General features: G+C 40.1%; 1 protein-coding gene and 1 long non-coding RNA gene across 11 annotated transcripts in view; one reads left to right on the top strand and one right to left on the bottom strand.

Moving 5' to 3' along the window:
* Positions 1-14,683, bottom strand: part of RASAL2 (RAS protein activator like 2) — a 419,600-nt gene that overhangs the window by 132,267 nt on the left and 272,650 nt on the right. The window lies entirely within an intron of this gene.
* LOC138850467 (uncharacterized) lies at positions 68-14,246 on the top strand. The gene is made up of 2 exons (XR_011390256.1): positions 68-2,014; positions 13,477-14,246. It is a non-coding gene; the product is annotated as an uncharacterized lncRNA (long non-coding RNA).

The following is a 14,683-nucleotide window of genomic DNA, read 5'->3' as shown; positions in this document are numbered from 1 at the left end:
TCTGAGGAGAATTTCCTTTCAGTCACCCACAAGCACTGCAAGCCCCTAACCCCTTCTGCTTTAGCTATTTCAACAGCACCCCAGCCCCTGTACGGAGATTTCCTGCGAGCAAAGGCAGGTGGATAAATCCGTGAGCAGGAAGCTCTCGTCCCTCCTTTCTTCTCCTCCGCCTCCGATCCTCCCCCCGCCTCGCATGGCGACTGCATTGATCGACAATAATGGAATCTGTAAGTGACTGCCAAGAGCAACATTAAGGATATTACAAGTCCACTTCATAAGAACCCGAGCTGGTGGTCGGAACTTGGGGGCAATTCTGGGCTTCTATTCAATAGCTCTGTCTTTCTTTACGAGAAAGAAAAGGAAGTGCGTGTGTGTGGTGTGTCTGTGTGGTGTGTCTGTGTGTGAGAGAGAGACAGAGTGTGTGTACGCGCATATGTGCTTGTGTGTGTGTGTGTGTGTGTGTGCATGTGTGAAGGAAAGAAGGCTGAAACCTGAAAGAAGAGAAGTAAGCTTGCTGGGCAGAGAACGATCCATCAGCATAGCGAATGCCTGTTTTTCAACTCCTGTCACTCACATCCTGACATTACACTGTCATTGTGAAGGAGTCGGATCCGGAGGAATTTCTTATATGATTTATATGATGGTTTAAGATTATTTCACATATTTATTCTTTGTTAACAGAGAAAAATCAGGCTGAAGAGGTATGTTCAGGACCCGTAAGTCACAAAATTCCTACTCATTGGAGACTGATGGGCTTTTTACTAGAAGAAAATAATATGTTAAACATGAGTTTTTCCCTTGCATTAGCAAGACATTAGCTCATTCTAGTCTTTCCTTCTGCCCTAAGGCTCTGCTTTCAGTGGGGGGATTCTCATTGCTTACTAGGTCTTACCTCCTGACTATATCCTGAGCCCATACCTTCTCGCCAGTCTTCACTAGTTTTCACCTGGACTCTAGTTTACTTCCACTGTGAACCCCCGAGGACATGAACCTTGTTGTAGATTGATCTTGGGATTCACAGTGGCTAAGTGGTGCCTCTCACTCAGAAGAAGCTCACTAAGTATTACTGAAGTTCAGTAGGCTGCTCGAAAAATTAAACAGCTACAACACTGACAGGAAATATCAGGCTGAATGTTTTAGGACCTGTTTCTAAAATTAATCATTTGAGAGACAGTTATTTGAAAGTGGTTGTAGCTACAGTACCACTTGAGAAGAAAATATCAAAAATGTATTATGAATTCATGATTAAGTGACTTTTTATTATTCCAAATTGCTACATAAAATTGAAAAGCAGTGGTAATGCAATCTATGCTTGCTTAGGATGTAAACATGGATTGATGATCCTTTTCTAATAGCTTCACAACACAAAAACCTTTGTTACTTCCAGGTTGGAAACTTTGCCTTAGCAAGCCATGATCAAAAGTCTAAGTGTGGGGGTGCCAGATTCTGTCCCGGTTGCCCCTCTTCCAGGCCAGCTCTCTGCTATGGCCCCGGAAGGCAGTGGAGGATGGCCCAAGTGCTTGGGCCCTGCACCCCATGGGAGACCAGGAAAAGCACCTGGCTCCTGGCTTCGGATCAGCGTGGTGCGCCGGCTGCGGCGGCCATTGGAGGGTGAACCAACGGCAAAAAGGAAGACCTTTCTCTGTCTCTCTCTCACTGTCCACTCTGCCTGTCAAAAAAAAAAAAAAAAAAAGTCTAAGTGTGATGTGGCTTCCAAATTTTTTGGGGAGTGATCCACATTCCCAAATTCCTCAGCCATGCTGCACTATTTATCTTACTTCCATGTCTTTGCATGTCCCACCAAAATTAGCAGAAAAAATTCATTTGTTTTGTTTACTTGTATATCCCCACTATCTCAGATGTTATGTGGCACACAGTAGGTGCTCAAAGATTTTTGCTGAATGATTCTGGTAACTTCCATGCGGTATCACTCCAGCATACGCACCTGCAAAGATCAAACTGAATGTTCTATTGAGACTCAGCTCAAGAATCCAGGTTTCCCCTGACACTTAAGGTAGAGTTATAGCTATTATAGTCACACTTTCATGGTTATTATTCTTATTTTGTATTGAAATTATTTGTTTATATAGCTTTCCACCATAACTCACACTTCTAGAAAGCAAAAACTGTATTACACTAATTATTTTTGAAAAATTGTAGGGTCTTGCATATAAGTGGATGATTTATAAATGTCTACAGAATGATACATTATTTAGAGCAAGATTATAATTCCATGTATGAAAGACAGTTTAATAATAAATGGCCTCATGTGGCTGGTGTTGTGACAAAGTGGGTTTAGCCACCACTTGTGACACTGGCATCTCATATGGGTGCTGGTTTGTATCCCAGCTGCTCCACTTATAATATAATTCTCAACTAATGTGCCTGGGAGAGCAGTGGAAGATGGCCCAAGTGCTTGGGTCCCTTCCACCCACGTGGGAGACCACGATGAAGCTCTGGGCTCCTGGCTTCAGCCTGGCTCAGCTCTGGATACTATGGCCATTTTGGGAGTGAACTAGCAGATGGAAGATCTCTCTGTCTCTAGCTCTCTCTTTCTAACTTAGCCTTTCAAATAAATTAAAAAAATTTCTTTAGAAAAAGATGTTCATATATTCCTCCTTTAAGAAATCATGCCATTACTCTACACAGAGAAACTGGGTTAAGGAAAAATTAATCTTTTATTTATATTTTCAAAGAAAAGACTGTTTAGTAAAAAAAAAAAAAAAAAAATCACCAAATAACCCTTCATGCAAACTTACCCTCTGTAAACTAGAGTTGGCAAATGAGGCACTCAATAAAAAGTTCCAGATTGACATTTTGTCACGACATCTAAGATATCACACTGCATTTCCCTGCTTACCATCAGAACATGACGTAACTTAGTCCTTTCTATGTAAAATTATACTTAAAAATAAGTCAATGAAATTTATCTGAAGGTGTAACTGTTCTATAGTGGGGCTTCCCATTTTGCTAAACTGTGAGTTAGGGCATCAAAAACCTGTAAGTATGACTTCAGAAACAATACTTGACTACAGAATTCTAAACACAAGAAAATCCCACACATACTGACAGTCTATCATGTGCCATACATGTAAGTACTTATTCAATATTTGTTGATTCCATTTTATTCATTACTTGCCTTAAGTTGTGTAAAGTGTCTACAGAATGCTTGGTGAGTAAAATAATTCCTGTGTAAGAGCATCTGTATTGTATGTGTGTGTGTTCTTTTGTGTATATGTCCATAGAGCATATGTGTACATGTGCCAGTTCCTAGGCTGTCACATACTATTTACTAAGTACTTCAAGGGGACGTGAATCTCGGCACTCCAATATGGGATGCAGGTGTCCCAAGTGGTGTCTTAACAGACACGCAGCACACCAAACACCCACCACGGATCACACAACTTAAGATGTCTAAGGTACAACAGCTTCTTGTGGAAATGAAATCTGAATTTCTGAATGTTTGGCCAAGATTCTTTATTATACTACTTCATATACCACAGAGACTAATTAGACAGGGGTCAGACAGTAAATATTTTAGGCTTTGCTTCATATGGTTTCTGTTGTAACTACTTAATCTCCATTGTCATAAAATGAAGGCAACCATAAAGAGACAATACTGTAATATGTAGACAAATGGGAATTGCTATTCTAATACAACTTTACCAAAACAGGTTGTGGCCATACTTTAATGACCCTTGATTCAGGTTAACTCAGCCAACATTTTTTGAGTACTTAATGGATGCCTGGATTTATAGAAGGTCCTTACGACTGAAAGATAAAATTATTATTTGCCTATATTAATTAAAGGTTTATTTTCATTTGAACAACTGCATAATTATCTTTATTATTTTACCTTCAAGCTTCAAAAAACCGTATTATTTTTTCCTACCACTTTGTCTCATGGTCCTATGATACTTAATTTCTATTTGAATGAAAGGAAGAAAATATTTCATCCCTTTTTTAATTGCTTATTGAACAGGTAGAAGGGTGGATAAACCTAACACACCTAAGATTACTACTGCTCTGTGAGGAAACTGGAAATCATTAAGGTGACATTTCCTCTAATTTGTCTCTAGATCCATCAATAAGTTGGATACTTGTGTCAATATCAGATCAGATGTGTTGTGCACTTACAATGTACAAGATAGCGTGTGAAGTGATTTACATGTTTCACCTCATTTATTCTTTATAAACCCCTGAGTCTGTAATATTTTCTCCATTTTACAGATAGGCAGAGAAGGGTTTCGAGAAGAGACAGAGTCACACAGCAGCTAAGGGGAGGGGCGGGGTGCAGATATTCCAGTTCCAGAGGTGACACGAGGGACACTTTCCCTATCAGAGCTTCTGCCTCAAACTCTTCTTTTGTTTAAAGACATTTTGGTTCAGGTACGAAAGGTGGAGATAAAGTCATGAAGTGGGAAATTAAACAGTTTTCCTTGAACACTGGTTTGGGATACAACAAAGTTGAGTAAACTGTGTAGAGATCCAAAGAGTCAATGGCAGAATCAGGAAGTCAATCCCTGTATTTTATAAGTGACAGGATGTAGAGGTTAGCTTGAATCTTACAGCACATAGACTTCTGTTTTACTTCTTTGCACCAGTGAATGATTTTGGAAGTCTGATTGTCTTTAACAAGTTCTTCTTAACAAAAGGATTTCACTGAACATTAGTGAAACATTTGCCACATGGTAAGTGTTCAATATTTATTAAGTGAATGAATAAATGAATACACATTTCCACGTCTGATCAGGGTATTTGACAGTTGGCTGACCTTACAAGCATTTCACGATGCTGATGCTGAGTTCTACAAATTTACCAGTACTAATTTTACAACTGAAACTATGTCAGTTTTTATCCATTATTTTAAGTGATGTCTTTCAGGTGAGAGAACACTAAATGTTTAGAGAATAAAATACAACATTTTGTGGCTTCAAGAGAAAATCTCACTGATGTCTGATCAAAACTAATGGGCTTTTGTCACCAAAGGAAACAATCAACAAAATGAAAAGGAAGCCCATAGAATAAGAGCAAATATGTCTTAAACATACATCTTACGGGGTTGACATACTGAATATATAAGAAACTCACACGACTCAATAGCAAAAAACCCATATATTACAATTAAAAAAACAGCAAAGGACCTGACTGGACATTTGTCTCACAAGAAGACAAAAATAAGTCAGCAGTTACATGAAAAGGTTTTCAGTGTCACTATCATCTAGGAAATGCAAATCAACACCTCAGTGAGTTATCACCTCACACCTGTTAGGATAGAAACAGTAAGTGTTGGTAAGGGGTGTAGAGAAAAGGGAGTCCATACACACTGCTAGGTAAATGTAGATTGGTACATGAACTATGGAAAACCACAGGGAAGCTCATCAAGAAATTTAAACTAGAACTACTGTATGCCCCTGCAATCCCTCCTCTGGGTACCTACCCGAAGGAAATGAAATCGCTGCTTAGTAAAGAAAGCTGCCTCTTACATTTACTTCAGCATTATTCACAACAGCCAAGGCATGGGAGCAACCAAAGTGTGTGCACTGTGGAATATTATTCAACCTTAAAAAAGAGAAATCTGCTTTTGCAACCATATGGATTAATCTAAAGGACATTATGCTCAGTGAAATAAGCCAGATACAGAAAGAAAACTATTGCATGATCTTAGTTTTAAAAAGCTGCAACAGTTTGAACATGATTTGGCTCATAAATTCATGTGTACTGAGATTCCTATACAGAGGTAAGACACCAAGGCCTTTTTTATTTTTTTTATTTTTATTTTTTTGACAGGCAGAGTGGACAGTGAGAGAGAGAGAGAAAGGTCTTCCTTTTGCCGTTGGTTCACCCTCCAATGGCCGCCGCGGCCGGCGCACTGCGCTGATCCGAAGGCAGGAGCCAGGTACTTATCCTGGTCTCCCATGGGGTGCAGGGCCCAAGCACTTGGGCCATCCTCCACTGCACTCCCAGGCCATAGCAGAGAGCTGGCCTGGAAGAGGGGCAACCGGGACAGAATCTGGTGCCCCGACTGGGACTAGAACCCGGTGTGCCGGCGCCGCAAGGCGGAGGATTAGCCTAGTGAGCCGCGGCGCCGGCACCAAGGCCTTTTAACAGGAAGTAGTCTTTTATTATTTATGCTGCTGTAAGGCCCAGGCAGAATTTTTTATCCAACAGCCTACGCCCAGAACAAAGAGGCATATCTCCTCATATATGTTTTTAGCTTCTTTGTTTCCCTTACATGGCTATATGCATACATTTGATTGGATATTCTAGTGTTACATGGCAACCACAGGAATTGATACAATACTGTGCATGCATATATAGTTACTGCTGATGGGTTTTCTTCCATACATTCTGAGCCATAGGGTATCTCTGTACTAGCAAGCAGAACTGGAAATGGTTACACATAAGCAGATAATAACTACAGTTGAAGCATTCATAGGCAAACAGATAATGACCACATTCCATTTCCAGGGCAAATTTCTTTTTTCTGCTTGACCTTGGGGCGGCCTCTACTACAGCTTTCATCATGTTAGTCAGAAACAAGTTTAATTAAAAGACAAAGGCCTCTATCACACAGACAGAGCTTAAACTCCAAAGTTTTAAGTTAATGGTACTGGAGAAGGTGGAAACCTAATCCCACTATGGTGTTCACTAAGTAGGCCTAGTGGGAGGTTCTTTATTATTATTTATTTATTTATTTATTTATTTATTTGACAGGCAGAGTGCACAGTGAGAGAGAGAGACAGAGAGAAAGGTCTTCCTTTGCTGTTGGTTCACCTCCAATGGCCGCCACGGCCGGTGCACTGCGGCTGGCGCACCGCGCCTATCCGAAGGCAGGAGCCAGGTGCTTCTCCTGGTCTCCCATGGGGTGCAGGGCCCAAGCACTTGGGCCATCCTCCACTGCACTCCCTGGCCACAGCAGAGAGCTGGCCTGGAAGAGGGGCAACCGGGACAGAATCCGGCGCCCCAACCGGGACTAGAACCCAGTGTGCTGGCACCACAAGGCGGAGGATTAGCCTACTGAGCCACAGCGCCGGCCTCTAGTGGGAGGTTCTTAGGTCACTGGAGGCATGCCTTCTGAAGGGAGTTCTCAAGAGGGATGGCCATAAAAACCAAGTTGGGGCTAGCCACTCTCTCCCAACTTCCTGGCTTGCAATGTGACTTTTCTCCCATCCACGCTCTATGTTCTACCGCTGCCAGCCTCATGAGAAGCTCAGTCAACAAGGCCATGTGAGTTGGTGGAGAGAAGCTATCTCTTTTCTCACATTCTGAAGCTCTGCCTTTCAAATAAAGAAAGAAATATTTTTAAAAGATAAGCTAATTTTTGCTCAAAAGATTTTTTAAAATCCAAACATAGAAGAAGTATTTAAAAAGTTCATGGAAAATGAGTATCATGAAAAAACCATTCATGGATTTCAAAAACTTTTTTTGCAAAAAAATAGCTTGTATTTTAATTCAATTTTTCCATGAACCTAAGAAAAAGATTTATTTATTTGTAAGGCAGAGTGACAGAGAAAGAAGGAGACACAGAGAGAGAAAAAGAGATATTCCACCCACTGGTTCACTCCCCAAATACTCTCAACAGCCAGGGCAGGGCCAGGCCAAAGCCAGGAGCCAGGAACTCCACTCAGCTCTCCCACATGCAAGGCAAAGACCCAAATACTTGGGCCATATTCTGCTGCTTTCCTAGGTGTATTATCAGGGAGGTGGACTGGAAAAAGTGGAGCAGCCAGGACTCCAATCAGCACTCTGACATGGCATGCTGGAGAAGCAAGCACCACCACACTGGCCCCCTCCATTAACTTTCCAAGTAGTCTTATATAAGAAAAAGTCAGGAGAAAACAGTTGCTTCAAACTATTGTAAAACGTGCTTTATTTGAATGTAAATGAGTTTAAATTACAGAACTTTTTTACAGTGTAACATTTTTTCTGCCTGAGGAATTCACACAACAATGGAACGTCCGCTTGTGGAATATAAAGATGAAACAGAAAAAGATTTGTTCTCAAGAAATTCATGGACTACAATTCTTTGATAGTGGAATCCATTTTTTTTTTTTTTAAATTTAAGTTCATGTCTCTAGTAGGAGGCATATTTATTTACAAATAATATAAATACAGGCTCCAAGTCTATATAATAAATATTCTTGAGATACATTTTTACTTATTTTGAGTAAAAACCAAAGGAATAAAAGCTCTACTATTTTCTTCCCATCTACAATTCCTTACTCTGGGATGGACCTACTTTGGAGAAGGCAAATATGGGGCACATTTTAGGAGATATCCTATTAGGGGATATCCTGAAATGATGATAGCACTCTTTCTTTCAGAACCAAAGTATGCGCTGAAGTTATTCCAAAAACAATTACCACAAGTTATTACAAAACAATTACAATTACTCTCAGTTGCTACTACAAATGGAAACAGATTTGTTATCTCTTGCCATATCAATTCAATACTGTTATTTTAAGATAGGCAGGCAGTCTACCTGTTGATCTCCCATTCTCTGAAGCAGTTAAGTGTGCTGGGCTTACTTTCTGGATACAGATATACTGAAAAGGTCATTTTAAAGCACTTTACTTATTGATGGATGCCCTAAGTACTGTTAACTCTTGTCAGATTTGGCTATGTATCCAGGTTTCAGAGGGCAAAGTATCATTTAAGATCTTTCTCACTGAGTCAAACTAAGATGAACCCTAGGCAACAGTACAACTTAAAAATAAATACTTAAAATAATATATTACATTAATATATTAGTAATGTATATATATAAGTACAACTTTTATGGAAAGAATGAAAGAAGGACTTTCCAGTGTGGGTCCCTTTCCAATTGTCCCCTGAAAGTTCACTTCCTACACTTTCTTATTGTTTATCCCTAGCCTAGCACAGAATGTTGTTCCTTAATCCACTATCTTGGAATCTTCTCAAGCTAATGGATTCCTGAGTGACACAATTCAACCCATAATAGCCAGATTCGCCCTCCCCAACCCAGGCTTTCTTTAGGGAATCTACTGCCTCTGTTTTCTAACCTGAAATGAATTACTGGTCACCCACATAGATCCTCACCTGTGAGTTTCTTGGTGCTTCCTTACTTGTTTGGGGGAGCTGGATAGGTGGGGGAAAGCACTCTATTCTGGACTAGCAACTAACAGGGGACTTGATCTGTCAACCCTCCTTCCCCTGCTTGTAGAGAGCTTGAGGCAATAGACACAGGCCACTTCTTAGTAAGCACTGAAGTGGCATCTACCCCCAGTTATTTCCCTCTTTAAAATGTGAGAATACCTAGTTCACTTTATAACATGGAGGGTGAGAGAAATGTCCTACTTTACATTCTTTTTCTGGAAGGGAGGGAAGGGGAAACATTGTGGCAGTCTGTGCCTACAAGAAGAAATTGGAAAAGGCATCAAATAAATGAGCTATCAATGCATTTCAAGAACCTAGAAAACAACAACAAAACAAACCCAAAACTAGTAGGAGAAATGGAATAATTAAAACTAGAGAAGAAATAAACAAAACTAAAACAAAAAAAATACAAAAAAAATTCCAGTGAAATGAAGAGCTGGTTTTTTGAAAAAATAAACAAAATTGATACACCACTGGTGCAACTAACCAGGGGAAAAAAAAAAAAAAAAAAAAAAAAGGAAGACCCAAATCAATAAGAGATGAAAGAGGAAATGCAACAACAGATACTGATGTGGGCTCTTCCCATGTATCCAGAAAATAATTCTGAATACTGGCTTAAATAGACCAGATAACATGTTAAGTTTTTAAGGATTTTATTCAGTGAGAGAAATACACAGGAGAGTGAGGACTTTATTTAGGGGAGAAAGAGAAGTCTAGAAGCTAAGTTGGATCCATACCAAGCAGAGAGCAGGCTAGAAGCCACACGCAGCAAGCATGCAGGCACGGAGCAGGCAGCCAAAGCCATGTGCCCTGAAGGCATGGGCAACAAGGGCAACAAAGGGTGGGGCCCACCAGGCTCCAGGCCTTTTATTCACTCCCAAAGGGGAGTGGTTATGTAGTCTGATTGGCAGGTGGGCATACTGGTGGGGTCAGATAGGGGCATGAGTTCACACAGGGGCATGGTTGAGGCATGGTCTCCAGCTTACCGATCTAATAGATTTTATTCTACCTGCCTGCCTATATCAATACCACAGAAATAATAGGACTCATCAGAAATTACTACAAAGGGCAGTATGCCAACAAATCAGGAAACCTAGAAGAAATGGATAGATTCCTAGTTACATGCATTCTACCAAAATTGAGTCATGAAGACAGAAAACCTAAATAGACCAATAACCAAGGCAGAAAATGAATCAGTAATAAAGACCTTCCCAAAAAAGAAAAGCCCAGGACCAGATGTCTTCACTGCTGAATTCTACCAAACATTTAAAGAAAAACTAACTCCAATTCTTCCCAAGCTATTCAAAACAATTGAAAGGGAGGCAATTCTCCCAAACTCCTTCTATAAAGCCAGTATCACCTTATTTCCTAATCCAGAAAAAGATACAACAGAGAAAAATAACTACAGACCAATATTCCTGATGAACATAGATGCAAAAATACTCAACAAAATATTAGCCAGTAAAATACAACACTCTGACCAAGTGGGATTTATCCCTGTTATGCAGGGATAGTTCAACATTTTCAAATCAATAAATGTGATACATCACATTAACAAATTGAAAAACAAAAACCATATGGTTATCTCAATGGAAATGCAGAGAAAGCAGCTGATAAACTACAATATCCTGTCATGATGAAAACCTTAAGCAAATTGGGTATAGAAGAACATTCCTCAACACAATCAAGGCAATTCATGACAAATTCACAGCCAGCATTCTACTGAATGGGGGAAAGCTGGAAGCACTCCCTCTAAGATCTGGAACAGACAAGGATGCCCACTCTCACCATTGCTATTTAGTACAGTCCTGGAAGTTTTAGCCAGAGCCATTAGGCAAGAGAAAGAAACTAAAGGGATACAAATTGGAAAGGATGAAATCAAACTACCCCTATTTGCAGACAACATGATTCTATATGAAAGGGATCCAAAAGACTCCACTGAGAGACTACTGGAACTCATAAAAGAGCTTGGTAAAGTGGCAGTATATAAAATCAACACAGAAAAATCAATAGCCTTCATATACATAGACAATGTCATGGCTAAAAAAGACAATTTAAAAAACATTTATTTATTTATTTAACAGAGTTACATAGAGAGAGAGAGAGAGGGAGGGAGGGAGGGAAGGAGGGAGGCAGAGAGAGGTCTTCCATCCAGTGGTTCACTCCCCAATTGGCCACAATGGCCAGAGATGAGCCAATCTGAAGCCAGGAGCCAGGAGCTTCTTCCAGGTCTCCCATACAAGTGCAGGTACCCAAGGACTTGGGCCATCTTCTACTGCTTTCCCAGGCCAAAGCAGAGAGCTAGCTCAGAAGTGGAGTAGCCAAGACTCGAACTGGTGCCCATATGGGATGCTGGCACTGCAGGCAGTGGCTTTACCTGCTACGCCACAGTGCCAGACCCAAAGAAGGATTATTAAGATCAGTCCCATTCACAATAGCTCCAAAAAGAATTAAATACTTTGGAATATATTTAACCAAGGATGGATGTCAAGGAGCTCCACAATGAAAATTGTAAAACAGTAAATAAAGAAATAGAAGAAATTAAAAAATGGAAAAATCTTCCATGTTCATAGATTGGAAGAATCAACATCAACAAGATAACAAGATATCCGTACTGCCAAAAGCAATTTACAGATTCAATGCAATCCCAAACAAAATACCAATGACATTCTTTGCAGATCTAGATTAAAAAAAATGATGCTAAAATTCATATGGAAACACAAGAAACTCCAAATAGCTAAAGTAATCTTATACAACAAAAACAAAGCTGGAGGCATCACAGTACCGGATTCCAAGACATACTACAGGGCAGTTATAATCAAAACAGCCTGGTACTGGCACAAAATCAGATGGACGAACAATGGAACAGAATAGAAACTCCAGAAATCAATTCATGCATCTATATCCAACTTATCTTTGACAAAAGATCTAAAACCAATGACTGGAGCAAGGACAGTCTCTAACAAATGGTGCTGGGAACACTGGGTCTCCACATGCAGAAGTATGAAACTAGACCACTACTTTACTAACCTTACACAAAAATCTACTCAAAATGGATCAAAGACCTAAATCTATGACCTGATATCATTAAATTATTAGAGACCACTGGGGAAACTCTGCAATATATTGGCATAGGCAAAACTTCTTGGAAAAGACCCAGAGGCACAGGTAACCAAAGCCAAAATTGACAAATGGGATTACATCAAGCTGAGAAGCTCCTGCACTGCAGAAAAACACCAGCAAAGTGAAGAAGCAACTGAGAGAATGTGAGACATTATTTGCAAGCTGCACAACTGATAACGGATTAACATCCAGGATCTGAAAAGAGCTCAAGAAATTCAACAACAACAATAGAAACAATCCAGTGAAGAAGTGGGCAAAGGACTTGAACAGGCATTTTCCAAGACAGGAAATTCAAATGGCTAGCAGACTCTCAAGAAAATGCTCAGGATCACTAGCCATCAGGAAAATGCAGATCAAAACGACAATGAGGTTTCACCTCACTCCAGTGAGAAAGGCTCAGATACAGCAATCAACAAACAACAATGTTGGTGAGGGTGTGGGGAAATGGGTGCCCTGGTCCACTGTTGGTGGGAATGTAAACTGGCCCAGCCACTGTGGAAGACAGTGTGGAGATACCTCAGAGATCTGAATACAGACCTCCATATGACCCAGCCATCCCACTTCTAGAATTTTATCCAAACTAAAAGAAATCAGCACATGAAAGAGTTACCTGTACCCCCATTCTCACTGCAGCACAACTCACAATAGCTAAGATATGGAATCAAACCAGATGTCCATCAACTGCTGACTGGATAAGAAATTATGGTATATAGAGACTATGGAGTATTACTCAGATGCAAAAATGAATGAAATCTGTCTTTTCCAACAAGATGGACACAACTGGAAACCGTCATACTTAGTGAAATAAGCCAGTCCCCAAAAGACAGATATCATCTATTTCCCCTGATCCAAGGTAACTAAGAGAGTACCTGAAATGTAATGTATTAGAGTGAAAGAGACATTTTGAGATTCACTGATTGTTTATAGCCATTGTCTCTTTTGAGGAAGAGTTTTTTCTTTCCCACTTCATACTATCTGTTGAACTCTTTTACTTAGAGTAGAGTTTACTATACTATCTTTAAGTATATGAAAATAGATATTTGTAAAAATTAAGAGTGGGAATGTGAGAGGGAAGCAGAAGAAGGGTTGGAGCGTGGGCAGGAGGGGTGGTGGAGGGGGAAGTGTCACTGCGTTCCTAAATCTGTATATATAAAATACATGAAATTTGTATAACTTAAATAAATTTTTTAAAAAAGAATCCATATGTTTAAGGGCTAATCCCCTCTACTTCAGGTTGTGATCGTAGTTGGAAATAGGGCCATTGCTGATGTAATGAGGAGGAGATCACTGGAGTGGACACCAACCCAACACGACTGGCATACTTGCAACACAGAATCTAATCTGCACACAGACGCACATCCAGGACAACTCCAAGAGAAGATGTATGCAGAGATTGAGCTGGTGCCTCCACAAGTCACAGGAATCAAAGGCTGCCAGCAAACCCCTGGAAGCCAGGTGAGAAACATGTACAACTGTACAACTGATTCACCCTCACAGTCCTCAAGAAATTCTTCATCTCAGGCTTATGGCCTCCAAGACTGAAGTCACCCACTGTGTGGTTCTTCATTACAACAATGCTGGGAAAACAATACGCTGACCAAGACATGGCTGTGGAGCAGTGTAGCCTTGCTGTCTGGAAGACCCAAGATACAAAGAAAAGATTTAATATATTCCTATGAATTAAGAAGACACCAAAAGGGCTGGTGCTGTAGCGGCAACAGCATCTACTATAGAAGCCAGTTTGAGTCCTGGCTGCTCCAGTTCCAATCCAGCTCCCTGCTAACATGCCTGGGAGAGCAGTGGAAAATGGCCCATGTACTTGGGTCCCTGCATGCACATGGGAGACATAGAAGCTCCTCACTCCTGGCTTTGGATTGGTACAGCTCTGGCTGTTGTGGCCATTTGGGGAGTGAACTAGTGGATGGAAGATCTGTCTGTCTCTCCCTCTGTCTGCAGCTCTGCCTCTCAAAGAGGTAAATCTTTTTTAAAAAAAAAAAAAAATTTTTTTTTAAAAAAAATACCCCAAAAAGATAATAATACCCTCAATAAGGGAATGAACCCCAACCCCAACTCCTTGTTTGGTATAATCAAAAATATTGTAGTCAAAAAAATAAACTACAGCAAATATCAAAGATATTAGTAATATAACATTGACATGGAAAAAGTCCCAAGGGAATATATAAAATGTGTCCTTTATATAAAGCTAAAAATAATTAATATTTATAAATGGGTGCCAATGCTAAATATCTCCCAAATAATCTAATTCCAACTGAAATGTCAGCATATACTTTTCCTTTTTTTTGGGGGGGGGCTGGGATAGGGAGGGACTTGATACTATAGTTCATCTGAAAAAATTGATTAATGAATAAAAAGACAAACATTATGAAAGGAAGAAATAATTAGAAGAAATTTGCTAGTATCAGTGAGAGCAACACATTAA

This window comes from Oryctolagus cuniculus, chromosome 7 (assembly GCF_964237555.1).
Source record: "Oryctolagus cuniculus chromosome 7, mOryCun1.1, whole genome shotgun sequence".
Classification (NCBI taxonomy): Eukaryota; Metazoa; Chordata; class Mammalia; order Lagomorpha; family Leporidae; genus Oryctolagus; species Oryctolagus cuniculus.
This window is presented reverse-complemented; position numbering and strand designations above follow the sequence as displayed.